This window comes from Pinus tabuliformis, chromosome 4_2 (genome assembly GCF_031772625.1).
Source record: "Pinus tabuliformis cultivar Carrire ecotype Pingquan chromosome 4_2, CPIR1, whole genome shotgun sequence".
In the NCBI taxonomy this organism is placed as follows: Eukaryota; Viridiplantae; Streptophyta; class Pinopsida; order Pinales; family Pinaceae; genus Pinus; species Pinus tabuliformis.
Window position 1 is genome coordinate 298,519,493 of NC_142304.1, and position 13,463 is coordinate 298,532,955.

General features: G+C 35.3%; 1 pseudogene; it reads right to left on the reverse strand.

Moving 5' to 3' along the window:
• Window positions 1-828: 828 nt before the first annotated feature.
• On the reverse strand, window positions 829-1,455 carry LOC149169182 (pre-mRNA-splicing factor ATP-dependent RNA helicase DEAH7 pseudogene; annotated as a pseudogene).
• Window positions 1,456-13,463: the final 12,008 nt, after the last annotated feature.

The window sequence follows — 13,463 nt, forward strand, 5'->3', positions numbered from 1 at the left end:
CAAGCATACATTGACTGAAATGGGGGGTGATACTTTGGAGAATTCTTGGTGAAAAATCTTCACCCTTGAATCTACTCATTGCATTGACATGTTTTGGCCATGAATGTCATTAATATAATTCCATTTCGTTTCTATTTTTCTTTCTCACTTTTTCTTCTATTTTGGTATTTTTCTGCTAGGCCATCCTCTTGCCAATACAATGATCATAAATCTACCAGCTTGGGGATCCAGGTTAGAGCCACTGGGGTTTAATATGTCTATCCTGGGCTGCCTCGCATGGTTGGAACCACTACCATTTAATATGTCCTTCCTAAGCAGCCACAATTTGACAGCAACATACTTTTTGTGCTTGCAAACTTTATCATCCTCATTTGCAATAATAAAAAGGCAGAACCTGCCAAATGACTCCTAGAGGATTTGCGCCTCAGAGCATAGTACCTCTTGTGATAACAGACTTCATGCTCTCAGATTTTGTTGTTGGTGAGCCATCCACCATTAACATGTCTGCCCCACTTGTATGGCATGAACTTATAAACTTAATGGGATGTGCACAAGTGCAAGCCCAATGCATTTTTGGTTGAATAGATACTCCTCACTCTCAGGCACAAAAAACATTTCCCTTGCTGCATCACTTTCTTCAGCCCTGTCTTTAGGATGGAAAAAAACAGAAGGATCAGAAAGCATAGAAACAATTGTCAAGACTTCATTGACACAACCAAGTTGTTCCCCAATTAATAACATTTTTTCAAGGGGAGGATCAAGAGGAAACTCAACCATCTTCCTTCCAAGAGTAGTCAATCTGCCCACATTATCAAGTGCACCAAGTACCTAAAGCTGATACATTGAATTGAGAATATTGTCTTGTGGAAGAGGATCCATAAAATCAAAATCCAAAAGGTTTTCAATGTTCAACGATTTGAGTAGTAAAAAAACATTTCCAAGGTTGGTACGTTGGATTTCAGGCATCATATTTGGCAGCATTACATTCTGATATGTTGTCTCAGTGTACAAACAATAACATGTCCCAGGACCTGTCCTACCTGCTCTACCAGCACGTTGATCTGTTGCAGCTCTACTTGTAGGAAAAACCTGAAGAACATCCATACCCATTCTTGGACTGTAGACTTTCAACTTTCCATATATAGTATGAATCACATATAAGACGCCATCGAGAGTAAGCGATGTCTCAGCAATATTCGTGGCTACAATACACATGCGAGCACCATTTTCTGCTTTCTGAAATATTTTGGCTTGAAGATCTGAAGGCAGTTGAGAATAAATAGGGAGTATTGATAGTTCAGTTACTCTATTTTTTGTAGTTCCCTCTATCTGATCCATACGTTCTGCCAATGGATTCTTGGATGTGTACGGAATGCTTGTCAGAATCCCAAGCCTGAACTTCTCAGAACTGTCCCATAGGCTCATCATGAGAAGTTCAGGCTCACAAAGAGTCATTTCAAATGGGCACTGTAAGAATACACTGATAACCAAATGTTCTTAATTCTTACACTGCCGCACTTGGTCAATCTGATTTCAAACAAAGTTTGATTACTATTTTAGCCAGAAATACCTTTGTCCTCTGCAACCCTTTCTTGTTTGGCAACTGAATCTCCATGGAGAAAATGTGACACTGATACAATCTCAAGGATTGATGTGGATGTAGTAACTACTGGAGTATCAGTTCAAGAATTTCGTCCTTAAGATGACACTTCATAGAAAAAGGATTATCCAATGCCTATTGCTTCAATTTAGGATAGATTGTCAATCTTCGACCTTCATCAATTCTGCTACAATATTTAAAGTGTTGTTGAGTATAGTGACAAATCATTGTTGGAATACCACAGATTTTCCCATGGAATGGTATTCAAATTGTTGATTTGAGTACTGCTATATATGTCTGTTTATGCCTCAACATTGGTCACCGATGCTTCAGGTCTATATTAAAACATGCCTCAAATGCTGCTATAGTTTTGTCCTGATACAAGACTGAACTGCCTCCACAAACTGTCTTAGGTTTGTAATAGAGTTTAGTGTCAAGAATTTTTAAAGTCAAATTGCTTTGCAAGGAGATACATTTTGTGAGCATTACACAGTGAAGTTATTAAAGTTGGGGTTGAATCATGCTGGAACAATATCCTTTCACACAACTTCAAACATTCAAGAATTATAATATGCTTTGGAAGGAGTAAAACAACTTCAATCATCAAAATACTTCAAACCTGTAACATGAAAGTTTTTGAACTATCCATTGGAGTCTTGGATGTGTACGAAATGCTTGTAAGAATCCCAAGCTGCAGGTATTGAAGAAATCATAAGTAGAAGGTAGTTCGATCCACAAATGGAGTCATGTTTCCCGTAACTTAAAACATGCCTTAGATAAGGTCGAACTTGCTCAATTTACGTGCACCCTAACAAAATGGCCGAGCCATAGCACAAAAAACAATAACTCTAGACATGTGTGAGTGCCCAGTAGTGCTAATTGTAGCCCATAAATACTCCTTCCTACTCAGAATTTTAGCGTCTGATAAAAAAATTGTTAAAGATCATGACCAACCAAATATAACTTGGAGTATTCACAAAAAAAAAAATTCCGTCACCTGCAAAGGACAATAAATGGCCAACGTGAACCCATAAGGAAAGAAATTAAAAAAAAACTTCATCCCAAATCTTCAACTTCAGTGTCCTTGCCCAGAAACATGAAACTTAAGAAATTTCCCATATGCCATTGCAGAAATCATGAGAACTTGTCAACGAACTTCCCTTGGTGATTGCTTTCTCTTTTACTCCAGCTTGGGCTTGGCTTCACCTGAGCTCTGATTCCATGTTAATTTTTAGTTAACATGTTCTTTGCTTAGGTCAGTTACTTCATTAGCCCATAATTAACTCCATTAATCCATTATAAATCACATTAATTATTAACTTATGATGATGAAAGAACATTCAACATAAATACAGAAGACAAGACAAGCCAAGACAGGAGAAATAAACTTTGGTTTTTCCAAATGGTAAAGGTTAGAAATTAGATAATCATTTAATAATTTTTCAAAACAATATACATTGAGGATATTGCAAAATCTGTAAATAGGGGGAGGAAATGACTGTGTGAGAGAGATCTTAAGGTGCAAGAATGATAACATCTTGATGACACCTAGATTGCTAATAAAACTATATACGAATGTATGATATAGCATTTATGAATGCATCTATGAGTGTTGATGTGTATGTTGGTGACAATGTATTTCTGAGTTGTGCTTTGCTCTGTCTTGCTTACTAGGATTCCTTGAAATATAAATAGATTGGTGAACATAAGTAAATAATCTGAATTGTATGAAAAATCTGATATAAATCTACTATTAGTTGGGGTTCTAATACCAATGATTTGAGCCAACCCAGAATTCTTCTACTATAACTGAAATTTGAAATCCAAAAAATCTAGAACTAGATTTGAAACCTGAAAAATAAAGCAGACCAAAAATCATAAATTAAGAAGACCCTAACTGTAGCAAAAACTAGAATAATTACAAAATAATAGCAAAGATATGAAGACAAGCAACAACAAAAAATACTAGTGATTTCAACCAGAACTAGATACTAACTTTGAAGAACAAATGTAAATGCTAGCAGGAAGTAGTTTGTAGCTGAGTAACCCAGAAAATAAGTATGATACAAAGGAATTCTTTTGAGAAGGTATGGATGCCAACTCAGTTCAAATCAACAGCAGTATGGATGCTTCATACCCAAAATAGTCTCTCCAAAATCCATGCAATAGCACACTTCACAAACAACTTCGTCAAGGTATGGATGCCAACTGAGGACCAAGGCAGTGTGGATACTGCCCTTGCCCCAAATGGTCTCTTTCAGACCACCTTCATAAAAAGCCTCTACTCGAATGTCTAATGGTAATATTATAGTTAGTCTTCCCACTTTTTGTAGAAAAGAGAAGTTGCAAACTTTGATTAGTGACACTTATGAGTGAAAGATGTAATCGAATATGCATGGAGTTACAGAGGATTTTATGATGAGAGGGACGTAATTTTTAGCTTTTCGGGTTACTTTGAAAATGTTTACAACATGTTTGGGCCTTAGGGGTGCTTTGTGAGATGTGGGGTGCATGGTGTATGGTTGGACCATGCTCTTCCATGATCGACTTGGACATTGGAGGTGGTTTACTATTTGTTGCTAGACCTTGTTTGGATGTTTGAAAGACATTCTTCCTCGAAGTGTTGGATAAGTATGGAGCTTGGTGATTTCATGTTGTTGATGCATGAAGGCAGTTTATGTGCTTGGAGTAGAGTTGGATATTTCAGAGGAGGTTATTGAGCCCTAGATAGCATGGGGTAGCTTGGTTGCTTGCATGGAGGTTTACACTTGACATGTGGATTCTTGGGTTGAGGGAGTGGATATGTAGGTGTGGGAGTCCTTAAGGTGACACATGACCTTGGATATGCATTTTCCTTAAGGAGGCACATGACCATGGAGATGTATTGGAGATTTGGACATTTGGAGGATTGTTGGACCTTGGGGAGTAGTGCTCATGCCATGGAGGCCTTGCTTGTTAATCATTGTCACCTTTGAGCCTCACACATGTCAGGTAGGGTAGAGTGCTTCACATGGGTGGACCTACTTGTGTCTTGCAAGTTTTCTTGTAGTGGGCTAGGTCCACTTGTTATTGTAAAGCCCATTTACCTCTCATATAAATAGAGGAAGGAGTGAGTTGTTATATAGTCAATCATGCACTTGTGCATATTCCTTTTCATACTTGGGTTAGAGATGTAAGAGCATTGCTACTTTTTCTCTCTCTCTCTCTCTTATTCAATCTTCTTTGTTCTTTATGTGTTTTTGTCTTAAGGTGCTAGTGTTTCTTGGAGCATTCATCCGAAAACTTCATATATATAAAGAAGAAATGAAAGATGTGGGGTGCATTGTGTATGTTTGGACCATGCTCTTCCATGATGGAATTAGGCATTGGAGGTGGTTTACTATTTGTTTCTAGACCTTGTTTGGATGTTTGAAAGACATTCTTCCTCGAAGTGTTGGATAATTATGGAGCTTGGTGACTTTATGTTGTTGATGCATGAAGGGAGTTTATGTGCTTGGAGTAGAGTTGGGTATTTCAGAGGAGGTTATTGATCCCTAGATAGCACATGATTGCTTGGTTGCTTGCATGTAGGTTTACACTTGACACATGGACTCTTGGGTTGAGGGAGTGGATATGTAGGTGTGGGAGTCCTTAAGGCAACACGTGACCCTGGATATGCATTGTCCTCAAGGAGACACATGACCATGGAGATGCCTTGGACCTTTGGACCTTTGGAGGATTGTTGGAAGTTAGGGAGTAGTGATCATGCCATGGAGGCCTTGCTTGTTAGTCATTGCCACCTTTGAGACTCACACATGTCACTTAGAGTAGAGTGCTTCACATGGGTGGACCTACTTGTGTCTTGCAAGTTTGCTTATAGTGGACGAGGTCCACTTGTTATTGTAAAGCCCCTTTACCTCTCATATAAATAGAGGAAGGAGCGAGTTTTAATTATAGTCGATCATGCACTTGTGCATATTCCTTTTCATACTTGGGTTAGAGATGTAAGAGTAGTGCTACTTTCTCTCTCTCTCTCTCTCGTTCAATCTTCTTTGTACTTTATGTGTTTTTGTCTTAAGGTGATAGTGTTTCTTGGAGAATTCACCCGAAAACTTCATAGATATAAAGAAGAAATGAAACCCATGAACACAATCACAACCTACCATATAATTCTCCATGCTCTCAAAAATCCTAGACAGGGAAAATCAAGAGAAATGCTAGCTCCACCAAAGATACTCCAACAATCAATCTTTTTGAAATATCTTTGGTGGAGCTAAGGTTTCTATTGGTTTTCTCTATCTAGGGTTTTGGAGAACTTAGAGCATTATATGATGAGTTGTGATTGTGTTCATGGATTTTAGTTCTTACACATACATATGAAGTTCTCAACTATCCAAAATTATATTATTTCAGATTTGACTTCCAACTTACCACTGCCATAAATTGTGTTATTTCAAATATTTGAATTTCATATTTTAATAAATACAATGTCGTCAAAAAGATAGTTGAACACTTCCGTACTCATAGTTAGATCATATTCCAAGAATATATACATTTGTTGTTCGGATTAACAATTATCTCACAAAGAACAATCACATCACAAGTGACAATTGAACTTGGTTGGGAAGGATATTAATTTATCCTCTATCAAATTGAATCGGAACTAGATAAAAACCAAATAAAAAAACTGGTTGACCAAAAAATACATAAATTATTCAAATTTAGGAAATAAACAAATATATTAATGTGCATCCATATGAATCACAACCATTATGCAAAAAATTTCCATTTAATTTGAGTTTTCCTGGAAACATATTTGGATGTTTCCCAACATGAAATTCCTAAATAATATGTTGTCTTGAAGCCAAGCGTGCACCATATCATAGTTAAAATCTAAAGTCTTTGGCACCCTTAAAGCTGGCACTAGTCTGAGAAGCCTATACCATACTAAGAGCATATTTGTGCTAAGAGAGTTCAGCATGCATTTACAGCCACATTTTTTCTTAAGTTTGAAAGTGGTTTTGTGCCACATAACTCTGTTTGAAGGACAAATATCCATATCATAAAACAAAGGCAAGCTTGAAATGCTTGTTCTATAACTAGAATTATTGTTATGACATTGTTCACAACTTTTAAGTACTTTGTTGAAGGACTTTAAAAGGATGTAAAAGTGATTTAATGGGTCAAGATGTTTAATGATGGGTATTATTGTGAGATTATTTGCCCAACATGCTTCTACTAAATTGAAAATGGATTTTTTTTTTTTCCTGTTTATTGTTTGGGCCAAATATTGTAACAACAACACTAGTGCATTAACTAAGCTAAAAGGTCACCAAAAATACATAAATTATTCAAATTTAGGAAAAAAACATATATATTAATGTGCATCCATATGAATCACAACCATTATACAAAAAAAATTCCATTTAACTTGAGTTTTCCTCGCTTTATCGCTCGACCATAAGGTCCGGCAGGGGCTCGACTGGCCGCCATCGATTTATCGCTCGACCATAAGGACCGGTAGGGGCTCGACCATAAGGGCCGCCATCGCCGCCATCGCCGCCATCGCCGCCATCGCCGCCATCACCGGCAGGGGCTCGACCATAAGGATGCGTAAGCATGCTCGACTGTTAAGGACCGGATAGATTTGGAGGTTTCCCAACATGAAATTCCTAAAGAATATGTTGTCTTGAAGCCAAGTGTGCACCATATCATGGTTAAAATCTAAAGTCTTTGGCACCCTTAAACCTGGCACTAGTATGAGAATCCTATACCATACTAAGAGCATATTTGTGCTAAGAGAGTTTAGCATGCATTTACAACCACATTTTTTCTTAAGGGTGAAAGTGGTTCTGTGCCACATAACTCTGTTTGAAGGACAAATATCCATATCATAAAACAGAGGCAAGCTTGAAATGCTTGTTCTATAGCTAGAAGTATTGTTTTGACATTGTTCACAACTTTTAAGTACTCTATTGAAGGACTTCAAAAGGATGTAAAAGTGATTTAGTGGGCCAGAATGTTCAATGATGGGTATTATTGTGAGATTATTTGCCCGACATGCTCCTACTAAATTGAAAATGGGTTTTTTATGTTTATTGTTTGGGCCAAATATTGTAACAGCAGCACTAGTGCATTAACTATGCTAAAAAGTCACTTTCTTGTTAATTTGACCATGAATATTTCTTTTACAAAGCAATATTTCTTAGCTCTGTTTACGTTAGTGGTTTGATAAGAACATTTCTATAGTCTCTTCACTGAATTTCTTAAATTTTTTACATTTATGCTTTTTGACAAAAAAGGGCTAACATTTTACCCTGGCTAGGTAAGGATGCTTTAAATAACCTTCTAGATTGGTTCATTTTTGTTCCATCTAAGCTTGGCAAAGTGTCATGAATTTACATTGAACAATGTAAGAATCTAGTCTTCTCCAGAAACAATCAAGCCAACTCTTTCATTTTGCAAATTACTGACCAGTTCTGGACATATTATTTGAAATTTCTATGCTGAAGGTGTTGGATTTAGGTAAGTGATGCAAAATGCACACCTATAGTTCTATTGTTCACCTATTAGACCAGTGAAAATTATAGGCAAACCTGGAAGGGTTGGACATGACTGTTCCAGCCATACTCTTATTGGCCTGCAATACATATATTCATAACACATACCTACAATATTATTGTTCACCTATTCGGCTAGTGCATATTGTAGGCAAACTGTTAAATGTTGGACTTTATTGTCTCAAGTTCACACACCAACACTAAAGATGCAACGTATTGTGTGCATCCTTAGATATGTTTGAGATTGCAAGCTAACTGTTTAAATAAATGCATGTATAAAACTTCTATATTAGCAAAATAACCATCAATATTTTTTTCTAGCATTTTGGGCTGAATTCACAATAGTATGCTAAAAAGTGTCATTTCAATGTCTGGAAATTAGGATATATAAATGTGAGATATATACTATACATCTTTGGGTTATCTCCTTTTCAAATCTAAGCTTTTTTAGGCTACATGTTAATTGTTTGAACTTTGAACTTTGAAGAAATTCCTGAATGGACTTCGTAAATACTCGAATGAATGGACTTCGTAAGGCAGTGGTACCATAAATTGTGTTATTTCAAAGATTTGACTTCCATATTTTCACAAAATACAATGTCCTTAATAAATACTTATATGTATAGGATTATATATGTGTTGGAGTGGTTCCTTTATGATTTACTATAATCCTGATGTTGACAAGCTTTAACTAACTTTTTTTTGTTCATTGAATATGCAAAAGATTTCATTGCTAAAATGTGGAAAAAATTACATTTCTCTTGATTTATTTTTTTATTGTTCATGACAAGATAATAATGTTGCACGAATGAGGTATCCTACAATCTGTTTCAATTTGTGGATATTTTTTTTCCTCCCATTTTTTTACAAGGATATAGATTTCATTTTCATGTTGATGGTTTTTGCATGTATCTTATCTAGCCCCAAATGCTAGTAATGGAGTGGATCTTGAGAAGTAGTCGTGGACACAGACTATCAGAGGTTAATGTTACAATATCACTTCCACCTAGTATCAGAAAAAGTTTAATGGTAAGTGACATAAAGAAGAGTTCTATAATGGTAGGGTTGAAAGGGAAACCTCATGTCTTAGTTCTAATTCATTTATTTGTGTTTCTTAGATGTAAGTCATCTGTTTTTGAGCATTATCAAATCAATTATTTCACTAATCCAATATGCATGGCTTGTATTTCTCACCCGATGTCAGTTACTTGACATGGTTGATATAACATTCAATTCTATGCCACTTTTATTTTAAGTCAGAGATTTTATTGATTAAAAGGATGTTCATATTTTGATTGGTTTACTTCGAGCTTGATTTAATTTTTTTTTGTAAATTCCAGGTGGATGTTATTTTTTCAGGCTGAGCTCTTTGCATTGGTAAGGTTAGATGAGTCCTAGAACATAGGTATACAACAAGAACATTTTTGGCCTTTGTTGTGTATCTATTATTCTTTATATCATTGATGGATGGTTATTGATGATGTAAAACAGAGGATGGGAAGGTCCTGCCAATTCCATTGACAAAATAAAATAAAATGGAGTGGTAGAATTTTGTTTTAAAGGGTGAGCCAACAATCAGTACTTGAAAGATGGAACTTGAGAATGATAAACTATCTGATCTGGATCTAGAGACACAACAGACCATGGAAAAAATGATGGTATTGATGAGTCTTCCTAGAAAATAAGCTCTAACTGTTAGACCACTGCCCAAATTTCAGTTATCTGCAATGAAAATAGTGACTCTAGCTTTATTTGTATGAATAGCAACTTTGGCCATTGTCCTATTCATTTCCTATGAATGATTTTGATTTTCAAACTCCAACTAGTTTGTTGTTAAATTAATTAAAGCTTTGATCACAAACTTATAGTTTTCAAATCTCTTTTCTAAATCTATTTTCTTGAGCAAATTTGTCTTTTTACTTTAAGTGTCATAGATTGCTACTATGTGACATATGCTATGATATAATTACCTGGATAAAAGGATAGAAGTGTTGTACAACATAGTCTTTTTTAAATCTAAAGAAACAATATTTCCAAATACAAAGTTTATTAATTTAGAACATCTTTTAGAATTCTTTGCTAAGTTATGATTATATTTCGGTAGGGGATTTTGTGTATGCTGATATTGTGTTGTCTCTTTGGTTTCCGTTAGGTAACAATGGTTAATAAGGAATGTGTTCTTGAGCTGCATGAACACATCTTATTCTACTATCGATAGGAAAGTCCATGGTTTTCAGACATGGCAACAAAAATGTAGATGTTAGTGGGATATCCAAGGTCTTTGTTGGATGAATTTAATACTAGTGATGATTTTGATTCCTGACCAGATAAAGAATGTCACAAGTCAAATTCAAATAAATAAAAGCAACTCAAGGATGAAGGTGAAAGTTATTTCGTTCTGTCCAAGTCAATTTCTTTTATTTGTTGGTTGTTGTCATGTTTTGAGTGTGGAATTGTGAAATTCCAAATTGCATGTTGGTTTATATATAAAGGGGATGGATATATATATATATATATATATATATATATATATATATGTCGTTCATGGTTTCCGGAGATCTGTGTTACATTTTCACAGAAGTTTAGATATCATTCATATATCTAAACACCAAACAACAACAACATTGAGATTTTTCTTTCACTCAACCTGTAACATAATGCATTTGTCTTCATCAATGTTCTTCTTCCATATGTTATCCACTTATGACATTTTCTTTGCAATATTTGGTGCATTTTCTAGTTATAGGTCATTTATAGATTATAAATGTCTTCAAAGTTTCACTTCTAATTGAGTATTCAACTGATATTGATTCCCTTATACATAACTATTTTTTCCTCCACCCACTTTTCATAACTTCCATAACCATTAGTCAGGGACTTGCAACTTCGATGTTGCTTTGCTTGTTTAGTAAAATATTGCTGAGACTTTAATTTATTGAAAGTTGTAGAATTTACAATTTATGAAGTTTCAAGGTCTAATTTTTAAAAGTCTAATTCTTTAAAGGGTGCTAGCTCAATGGAAGAGCACCTGCTTTACAAGCAGAAGGTTGGTGGTTCGATTCCATTGTGCCTTGACATTTATGAGAATGACGGCGATCAATTTTTGGTGACAAAGGCTTTTTTGACCATCACCAATGAGCTTTGGTGACATTTTTCGACCCTCACCAAAATATGAAATGGTGGTGGTCAACGAATGCCACCATATATATGCGTCAATAGTGACGAACCTCAAAGGTATGTAACCATAAATAGTTGTTGTTGATATGAAATGGTGATAGTCGATGTCCGTCATTATAGTCATTATTCGTGACGAACCTTGAATGTCACCACAACAACTATATGTTTGGCAATGTGGCTTTTGGTGACGGTTAATGAACATCACCATATATATGCACCAATAGTGATGCCATAAAAGATCTATCACAATAAATTGTTGTTGTTCATATGAAATGGTGATTGTCACTATCCGTCATTATAACCAATATTTGTGATGGACCTTAAATGTCACTATAACACCTATACTTTTGGCGACGCCAACTTTGGTGATGTTCAGTTTTTGGTGATGGAGGCTATTGTCCATCACCATTGCTCATATGAAATGGTGAGGGTCGCTATCCATCATTATAAATCATTATTGGTGACGGACTTTGAATTTCACTGCAACACCTATACTTTTGGCGATGCCACCTTTGGTGACATTCAGTTTTTGGTGACAGAGACTATGGTCTATCACCATTGCTCATATGAAATGGTGACGGTCGTTATCCATCATTATAAGTCATTATTGGTGACGAACTTTGAATTTCACTGCAAAACCTATACTTTTGGCAATGCCACCTTTGGTGACGTTTAGTTTTTGGTGACGAAGACTCTTTTGACCATCACCAATGAGCTTATGGTGACATTTTACACCCCTCATCAATGTCCTTTTTTCTTGTAGTGATGACACATTTTATAGCCTATACAAAAACTAATGATGCAACCAAAATTGGAAGTTTTTTGTTGAAATAAGTAGTGAGGTTGCATAGATTACCTAAAAGCATTGTTTTTGGAAGAGAGACAAGATTTGAAGGTCCTTTTTGGACAACTATATGGATAAAAATAGGAAATTATATCAATTTCAATATAACATACCACCCATATATTGATTGGAAAATAGTGGTAATAAAAATTTTGGGAAACATTTAAGAAGTTTGGTAAATGAGAATCCTAAGTAATGGAATCAATTACTTTCCGATGCATGGTTTATATACTCTTATTCACCTAATAGAAGCACATGGACGGTTCCTTTTCAAATTTTATATGGGATGCATCCAATAGGAGTCTATGAGTTGAGGAATTTAGGTAAACAAGAGTTGAGAAGTGTGAATGGTGAGGATTTTGTAGTAAGAATGCATGAACTACATAAAAGAGTTAAACAACTATTGCAATATAGTAGCAGCAAGTGCACATAGAGAGAAGACATGAAAAGGAGATAGCTAAACTTAGTTATGGAACACCTAAGAAAATAAAGATTTCATACGTAGACATATAACAAGCTAAAACTCAAAAGTATTGGAAAATCTAAAGTTTTAAGGAAATTTTCTTCCAATGCTTATGAAATAAAACACCCAGTAACATTTGGATTTCTCTAGTTTTTAAAATTGTAGATTTGAATCCATTCAAAGAGACAAAATATGTTTTAGTAGATGTGTCTAATGAAAATAAGATTATTAGATGGGAGAAGAAATTTCCTAGAATAATTCAAAAGGAGATTGAAGCAATACTGGATCAAAAAGTGGTAGAATGAATAAAGGAGAAATAATACTTTTAGTATTTGGTTAAGTGGTCAGGATTAGCCATTAGAGGATGCTACTTGGATGACTGCGAATTTTTTTTCCAAGTATGGTACTAGCATTGAAGAGCTCATGAACATTTATTTTCTTCTTTAGAAGTCTAATGTAAGAGCATCTCATAAGTCAAATTCATGATTGACCTTCATTGGTCAAAAGATTTACTAGAGGAAGTTGGTTTCCTCAAATTTTCATTTAAATTGTAATATTTAGTATTTTCTAAGTTGTAGCACTACATCAAATCCCTGTGATTATATTCGTCTTTAGCTCCCTTTTTTGCTTCCACTGACTATTTTAGTGTATTTTTTTCCACCTTTATGAAAACATCAGTGCTATATATCGGGATGGCGTTAATTTTGCATTTTTTACGCTGATAATAGACATTCGATGCTGAAGTTTGCCCTATTTATCACCAAATTTAGTGCCCAGTTTAGCCTCTCCTTTAGAACTTGGTTTAGCTTCATTTATAACTTCCTGTGCAACATCTTATTT